The following is a 9,251-nucleotide window of genomic DNA, read 5'->3' as shown; positions in this document are numbered from 1 at the left end:
ACAAAGCTAGCATCAAGCTATGTTGGACATAAAACAGGGGAAATAACATCACTCTGTTAACTTACATTATATGTTTCCTTATTGTACAACACTGTTGCTTGTGTGGAACATTTTTAATCTCAGCTTCTATCAGCTGTTACAGCATAATAGAGAAGAAAAAATACACAGGACTTCCTGAGATCTCCTTTGAGTTAGGAAAATAAATCAGAGCTTGTATATTTTTTTTTAAAGAATTGATTCTGTTCCTTTTCTGTCCTTAGTAATGCCACAAGAACACTGTGTTTTCCTCAAACTGTTTGTTTTTCCATCACATTTGTCACAGCCCTTATATGTCTGGTTTTATTGTACAGACTGCTCATTAGCCATTGGCTGCACATGTTCAAAAGCTGGTACCCAAACCTCAGCCTGTCCTCACTGATCGACTCCATCCCCTAAATCATGCAGCGTGACCTCTAGGCTCCAAACCGGGGGGCAGCAGGAAGCAAGGTGCTCTTCAAAACAAGACTATAACTTTTTTCATAACCTTTGTGAACCTAAAGAGCAAGGCAGCATGGGCTGGAGCACCATCTGCTGGCATCCTCTCCACTGACTGCTTGCACTGGGGCACTGCACATTTTGGTTGGCACCCACAGCTTTGTCACCCCAAGGGGACACAGTGCAACAGGCCCCTGCCTTGCCACAGGACATGGGACATGGTGGTGTCCCCAAGGGGAAGAGGAAGGAGAACACGCTTCCCTCCTACTCAAGAGCAGCATAAGCCTGGGGGGCTGCAAGAACTGTTTGCTACAGTGTGATCTCTTTCCAAAACTCAACATTTTTTGCTTTCTGGGTACCACTGACCTTGCCTGAGGCCTTCCCTGAGTGTAGGAGAACAGATTTTTGTAAGGTTGATTGGCTGCCAGGAGAATTAAATATGTTTATTTTTTCTCAGCACGTTACCATAAGTATTCTCCCTGTAAAGCATCCTTTCACTGTCTGTCTTGTTTAACTGTCAGAGGACATTCACATATGTTCCCTTTCCCCGCATTCGTCGTTGCTGCAAGCACAATTTGTGTACCAATTTCTCACCGCACGCATTCCACAGAGGACAGAAGGGCCCAGACAGCTGTGGAGAAATCCTGGCTCATGTGGATCTCCCCACAGCTTGGACCATCCACAGGCGCCAAAAGCAACTTTTTACGTCGCCACATTTTGTATTAATAGTCACCGGATAAAATACACAAACACTAGAGAGAGTCCAGAGGAGAGGCCAGCAGGAATGATCTCAGAAACATGACCTCAGAGGAAAGGCAAAGCAAACTGAGGCTGCCCAGGAATACTCTTGTGATGTAAACATCAAAGTAAATATCCCAAAATACGTAAAGCGCCCTCATGATGCAAGGATAAGTAATATGTTGTTCTGTGCATCACTGGGAATAGGACAAGGTATAGAGGGCTTGACTTACCATGAAGAAGGTTCAAAACAGATGTTCTGGAAACCTTCCAATAGGACAGGGAGTGCAGCACCCCATTGAGTAGTCTGTGGGGTCCCTCTGGCCAGGACCAAATAAGACTTTTGTCAAGAATGACATGGGTATAATGGATCTTGTTCTACTCTACAGGAATAGATCTCGAAATCCTTTTCCAGCTGTGTAAGTCTCGGTCTCCTGTGAGCAATCCTATGGATTCTTGGTGCTACCTTCCCTGGAGGTAAAACATCTGGCCTCTTAGAAACATGGCTTGCATACCTGAAGAATAGGAGAGAAATTATGGATGAAGGTATGGAGTGGGTGAAAGTGGCTGTTCAAGGTCACAGCTTTAAATTCAGAAATTATGCCCAAATTCCACTGTAGCCTCTTAATGTTTTTTCTCCTACTTCAGAACTAAAATGTAGTCCTCCCTACCACAGTCTCATGAATAATGTTAATGAAGATCAGGCCAATGTCTGAGTATGTTCAGCATCTCCTAGCATTTTTTGGCCAAGCTATATTATTATGCTTTTTTCTTGTACACATTCTTCTCAAACTTATAAGCTAAATCTTGTTACAAAAATGTAGGGGTCATTTTAGAATCCAACAGGCAGACAGAAAATTTGCCATGTTAGAGTAGACAATAAAGAGTCTTTGTCTGTGTAAAATTGAGAATTCCCATGGTCAATGACTAGATGTGGGAGGAAGTGGAAAGCACGGAAAATTTTGAGGAAAGATAGCAGACTGAATGCAAGACTAAGTTTTGAATGTTTCCAAATCTCTGTCACTAGCATCAGTGCACTTAATAGAAATCATGTTAATATGCAAATGTTTCCAATTCAGCTATTATCTTTTCATATTTTATTGGTTTATTTAGTCATGGTGTTAACAGTAAAAATATCTCTTCAGCACAGTGCCTTCGGGGATATTAAAGAAAGTTCCTTTATTATTTCATGCAGCTCCTGAGAATAGCCTATGTGTTTTGCATCGATGCAGCAGATCAGTAAAAGCCCATGGTGTGCATTGCCTCACAAGACATACAAACCCACCATTTTACATTTTGCACTCATGTGAAGGGATAACAGAAAAAAAAAATGAACGACACGGGCCAGCAAACTAGGAAAAGTCCTACTGTCAAACAAGACAAAGAGCAAAATACTCAAGCCTCTTTTAAATGTAATGTAATTCATGTCAATTTACACTCCCACCTGTTTGTGTATAAAGCTGGAAGAAAAATATTTACATCATTTCTGTATTTCACAGTGCACGTAGAACCTCACGTATTTCTCAAAAGTTGCAAACATGTCTTGACCAAGGGTTAAATTTTGATCTGAATTTTAAAGTACATTTAATGGTAAGTGAAACAAGTCTGGAAGAAAGGAAACCTCATTGTAACCACAGGATTTTTTAAATGTTGTGACTTTGAAAACTGCCCAGAATGCAGTAGAGGCAGATTAACCTAACTGGTGAGGTAAACGAATATGTTGCGTGTGGCTGATCTGCTCATACTGGTAGTTCATTACACACTGCTACTAGGAGGTAGCTGAAAGTGGTAGGAATTTTTTCCAAAATCTGTTATGTGTAGATGTATACAAACAAAATATAGATGACCTCAGTGATCTTCAAGAAGGCAGCATGTGAAAAGTTCTTTGTTATTACTCTACAAAATTTAGGGACATTTTATTTTTTTTCTGAATAAGAAAAGTCTTTGATGATGAATAATTCTTGGAAGCACACCAGGCTGCTTATTACATTCTTCACTACTATGGAAGTATACCAAGTCTTGTAAATAAATCACTCTGTATCTTACCATCGTATGTATCTTACCAATATATACGATGCACAGCTGACCCCTGAGTGGAGAAAAGCAGATAGAGTGTAAAATTTCTTACAGAAGCTTATGCCTTGAAGTAGTGTTAGTCTCCTATTTGTCTGGACTACATCAACATTGCAATGAAAACAAATCAAAGTCTTAAGAGGCCACAAATGCCACATTCTCTCTGTTGCATCGATGAAACTCTTAATTGCAAAATGAGTGAAGCTAGTTAAACTCCATAAAACTGTCAGTTGTTTGGCCTAACACAATTACAGTTGTTGCAGAAACATACCTTTCTGCTAGCTCTTTCCCCTTTGTCTTAGGAATATTGCTAAGATAAAAAAAAAAAAAAAAAAAAAAAAAAAAGTGGAAGAACAAAATTTTGAAACTCCACAAAATATAATTTGCATCACTGGTTTTGTGATGCCGTTGTTAACAGCCAAGGTCAATAAACTGTTGAAGTGTGTTGGTATGCTTTGCTGGCTCCATGTAGGTATGAAACAAACCCAGTTTCTGCTGTAGCATTGTGAACTGGAGAAACAAAGTGCATTGGAAGAGCTCCATATCCGCTCACTGGAAAAGAGGGGAATTGATCTCTGAAAGCAGGCTTACAAATTTGCTAGCTGTTGAATGAGATCAGCTTATAAAATGGATCACATTCATTTTTTCGGTGCGATTATGTCATCCTCAAAAATGGGTTGAACTCTGCATGTCCGAAATTCCAGATCTTACCCCTGGTTCTGTGGTCTTTCTACATGATTATGTAACAGGACTGTCATTCAGCAAACTCAGCCTCAAGTATACTAGAAGTGAGAGTCTTAAATTCATAATTATTGAAAAAAAATAACATTGCAAAAACATGAAATAAGTATCTGTGAATAAAAATATTCCCTAACAGTAACTGTGTGGATTTTAGGGGAATGACATTAAGAATGCTTCTGGCCAATTATTTGATACTAACAGTCACTAGATGCTAAGGAAAGCAACTCATGCAATACTTTTTACACAAGTTCTCATAGTCTTCTGTGATGTATCACCATACTACACAGTTGAACAAAGAGATTTGGCATGTAGCAGGGAGAGATACTGGCTGTACTGGGCATGCAGAAGGCAAAGCTGATCTTTGTGTTATCTAAATACTTGTTTCTGAAAATAAGACAGATGTTTCTGAAATAAAATAGCTGGGCAAATCCTAAGAAGGCCAGGCACCTGATAAAAAATGATGCTTGGTATCTAACCCAACATGAAAACAGCCAAATTTCTACAGGGGTAACACACAATTTTCTCACAGGCTATATATACAGTAGAAAAATAAACAAAGATGGGGCATGTTTCTGGAAGTTATCTGCCTGTGTTGTTGTAGCAGTCCCTACCTGTTCTCCCAGGCTTGCCAGAGAGACCATCCCAACAGGCAGCCCAAACATCACCACCCTCTTTTGGGAGCTAAGAGCACTCAGTAGTTTGGGAACAGGCCAGTCTTTGCCAAATGATGTCAATTGGGTGTGTTTTATTTATTGATATATCCATGCTGCTATTTGTAGCTCCATATTTACCAGTATGCATCTCTCAAAGAGTGTGTGTACCTCTTGCTTTAACTGCTCCTGTAATGCCTGTCTATGTCATTGTGGCAAATATCTTGATGAAGGACTTGAGATCTGAAGAAGAGGATCTCCTTAGGGTTTCATCCCACGTTAGCAACACTGTCATCTCATGGATGGTGGTAGGACTGGCCCTACATTTGGAAAAGCAAATTTCTTTAAAGGAGAGGGATTGCATTGCCTTCAGATCAATCAGGCAGGAGGTTGAGTTGGTTCACCCCTTTGCTAGGGTGCTGGAGGACAACAAATGAATGCTTGGCTGCCATCAGTGCAAGACTAAGTTAGGACTGCAGGACTAGGATGAAACCACATCTGCATATGATTGCTACATCTAATTCCCCTCTTGCTCTCACATACACTAAGTCACAAGTCACTCCAAGAAGTTAAAAGATAGCACAATAAACAGAGCCAAGAATTGGACCAAACAGAAGTGAGATCTCTAAAAGCTTTAGCCATGTGAGTAGTTCACAAGAGTTCCCCTCAGCTCCAACCTCATATCATTATTGTTTGCTTGTCACGTTCAGCATCATTTGTTTTGCTTTCACTTACACGTTTGCCATAAGTGGATTTTTGCTTTTAAAAATGATCAGCACAACATGAGGAATCTCAGGCCCTTGATGAAGACCAGATAACCATTTAAAATACATGGGAAGAAGGGATAGCTACCTCCATGTCCTAAGTTGAGTTGTTCTGTTCAGTTCCGACACCTTCCTAAGCATGGAAACACCAAACGCAGCTGAAAGGCCTTACTGAGCTAAAACCAACAAAATCACTCCCCAGTTCCTACCCACGCAGATTTGTCTCACCAGCCTCCACTGGTTTCTTCTTGTGTTTAATCTCAAACTATTGTTCTCAGTCTGGACCTACCTGGCTGCATGCAGTCCCATTCGCACCCTTGTTGTCCCAGGGGAGTAGCTGGATCTCATCAAGCTTTGGTGGAGACCACCTGTGGTAAGCCCTGGGGTGGGGGTAGTCAGAAGACACCTGAACCCATCCTCAGGGCATACTCTGCCTGAACATCACAGCTGTGCATTCAGCCTCTGCCAAACCTCATTGCATTGTCCCCAGCATGACTGCAAGTGAAGAAAAATCACTCACAGCACATAATATGCAGTAAAATCCTGCAGGAATTTAATGCCCTTTATTAATTACCCTTCAAAAGTATTTCAAAGTTAAGTTTACTAAGAATCCTTTTCTCAGTCAGACCTTTCCTAAAATCAGGTAGGTTTTTTTTGTGTGTTTTTTTTGGTTTGTTTGTTTGTTTGTTTTTTGTTTGTTTTGTTTTTGTTTTTGTTTTTTTTTTTTTAATTAGATATGTATGTACATATATGTATATCCACATATATAAAAACTATATTTCATATTTGCCAGATTGACAGCTGTATATAGTTGCATTTACTTCATGTGTTACTTCTAATCTGCTGGATCTTCACATCTTCACAAGCTTTACACTTATTATGTTTCAGGTAAATTTACAAACCCACAAACCTCAGTTGGGATTTTTCATGTCCTGATGCTTGCTTTCACACCTCTCTGGTCTCACTGGCAGTGGCTGCACATTGAGGTGCACAGGACTTTTCCTCTTGGGAACACAGGTGAGTGTTGTTTTTTTTTTTCAAGGTCCATGTTTCTGTGTCATCTGAAATTCCTAAGAGGTTTCATACTTAAAATACCGTTTTGAATGTGCAGTTTATTTCTGCTGAATCTGAGTTTGCTGCAGCTGAGGGGCCTTGAATCTCCTGTTAAATCACGGCTCACCTGCAGTTCTGGTTTTTCAGTGGTACTATGAAGAAAAGAACCAAGTATGGCAAAGTACCCACCCCAGCAGGCAGGCACATGAGACTTCCTATGGGATTTCAGACATGAATCTCGGAGCCAGCCTATCATCACATAAATCCGCACTCCTTTGTCGCTCTTGTTTTGTAGGAACCTAGTACCATTAGTGTCTCCCCAAATCAAACAAAACAGCTCATCAGTGGGGAACCCACCGGTCCTGCTTTGCAAGTGAAAGGCTCATCATGAAGTCTTTCAATATCAGCAGGCTATTTAAAAATGGAATTTGTGGCACTCTGCAAGAGACTTCTGTAATTTCAATTAGGCTTTCTTTGGAATAGGCTATCTGAGAAAAGAACAGTTTTGGAAAATAAAAGCTTTATCTACTTATTAGCAAGTCAATAAAAGCCATGAGGACTCCAAACTTCTGCTTTGGCTTTGTGTGTGTTAACAGGCCAAACAACCTAGCTTCATTTGAAACTGGTTTCAAATTACTTGCAGATGGCTGGATGTAGATGAAAGACTGCATAAAGGTGTTCCTTATTCTATTCTCTACTCCCTAGACTATTGGGCTATGTGCTGACACTTGGATGCTTGTTTTACAATATCATTTGACATGTGGGATTTATGTGTCAAAATTTCATTTAAAGCCAAGAAAATGTCAACTAGCAAGTACAGAGAAGCAGCAAAAGACTGTGCTTTTCAAGACAGAAGTCAGTGAGTTGGACACTGCCAAGTCTGAACCCTGTACCAAGCACACACAAAAATTTGACCCAACTGCCAGCAAACTAAGATTCCTTTGGTGTGTTCTGCTGAGATTCCATTACTGCCTTTATCATTAAGAAAATAATGTAATAAAATGAGACCTTTTCCCTGAATGCATTAATAAAGATAACTTGTTGGTCAAGCTCCAAAACCACTGGAGCCACATTTAATTTACTGCTTTTATGGATTTAGGATTTGGTTTGCTGCTATGTTCAGTCCACTGCAACAATATAATGGGAAATTGTAATGGCATGTTTAAAAGAAAGGGTTCATAATCTATCACTGAAGCTTTAAAATGTCTTGTGCAAACATCCACAATTAAATGCTACCAAAAATGGTCATTTCACATGGTTTCACCGCAGCTCACCAAAGGAGGAGGGGAGGAAAGACCCAAATAATCATCAATATAGCTTTTTGTGCTAGTCACCTTCTAACAGCCTGGGGAAGAGAACTGCTAAAAGAACTGTAAAGGTTTGCAACCCCACTGCTGCTTCTCATATTAAGAGCATCTGTGCATTACTTCATAAAATATCAGATGACATACTGCCTTATTTCCAATCAATAAAAATAACAATATGTTATGCAAAGGTCCTTCTGATGTCTTATAAATAGTTGTTCAGAAGGGCATTGGTCTTTTGTCAGTGCCTAGTTCAGGTGGTGGAGACCTTTCCACCAACCAACACATAAAACATGAGAAAACAAGAGCACCTGTGGAGTGCAGGTCCATAGGCCTGACACGTGGTGACAGGGATAAAGATGGCACCAAAGCCCTGTAGTCCATCAACCTCTGCACAAGAAAAGTCCAGTTTCTTAAGGGCCAGATTCTGCACTTCTCACACTGAGCAGGAACTACTCCAACAGCTGCCTTCATGTGGGCTTGCTGCTGCCTTGTGATGTGAGAATAATGAGGAAAGCTGCTGAGTTTTGGCTTATTTGAATCAAAAAGGCTCTGGTGCAGACAGAGCCACCTCTTCCTCCTGCTCTGGTTTGAGGAGAAGATGGCGACAGGACAAACTTGCTTTCCACACTGCTGAGCAGGCTGCTGCTGGTGTGGCTGTGATGTAATCCAGCCCCGGGTGAAGAAAAATAAAAGCTCCTGATGGAAAATGAACACCAAACCCACTCAGTTCCTTTGGATTTATTTTAAGATTGTGGGTTTCAGTAAAGAATGTCTGACAAATTCTTTCAAATTGTCCTAGGAAATGTGCCCGTCTCTTCACTTGGGGGCAAGAGAGGAAGGAATTTGCCATCTTCATTTTACCACTGTGATTGATTAAATGCCTCATAGGTAGTGCTGGACAAAGGCATTCTGAAATTCAGGTGGCAAAAGAAGTGCTTTGTTTAGAAAATGTGACTGGTACAGAGCCTTTCTCTAGCTGCAGATTTAAACAAATACATTGTTTTTTATTTGCGTTCGGCAGTTTCCATTTGTGCAGCTTTTGCCAGAAGACTGAAGAGGTCTGTGATGTGTAATTTACTGCTCAGTGATTTTAAAGATGAATGTTTGGACTCTCATTGATATTTGATTTTTATTGCTCATTTTGTTACCAGGGGAGGTTTCCACATGTAGCTTTATATAAACTCGGTCTGGTTTCTTGTTCTGTCCTCAGGATATAGCATGTCTTGCTTCTCTAGGAGCTTGGAAACAATGCTCTGGTTTTTGGTCCTTTTTTTTTTTTTTTTTTTTTTTCTTTTCCTCCTGCCATACAGCTCATGACTTATACTTTCAGTGAATTCCTTGCTGAAGGTAAATTCTTTATTGTCGGAATTTGTCATTGCTGTTGGGGCTCCCCATCCTTGCAGGAGCAGTACAAGGGTGCCCATAGCAGCTGGGCATGGGGACACTACTTG

General features: G+C 40.4%; 1 long non-coding RNA gene across 1 annotated transcript; it reads left to right on the top strand.

Moving 5' to 3' along the window:
- Positions 1–5,834: 5,834 nt before the first annotated feature.
- LOC119716837 (uncharacterized) lies at positions 5,835–8,762 on the top strand. The gene is made up of 3 exons (XR_005265547.2): positions 5,835–6,083; positions 6,329–6,457; positions 7,286–8,762. It is a non-coding gene; the product is annotated as an uncharacterized lncRNA (long non-coding RNA).
- Positions 8,763–9,251: the final 489 nt, after the last annotated feature.

The sequence above is a fragment of the Anas platyrhynchos genome, chromosome 4 (genome assembly GCF_047663525.1).
Source record: "Anas platyrhynchos isolate ZD024472 breed Pekin duck chromosome 4, IASCAAS_PekinDuck_T2T, whole genome shotgun sequence".
NCBI classification, from domain to species: domain Eukaryota; kingdom Metazoa; phylum Chordata; class Aves; order Anseriformes; family Anatidae; genus Anas; species Anas platyrhynchos.
Note: the sequence above shows the minus strand (reverse complement) of the source record. Positions and strands in the feature narration are given on the sequence as shown.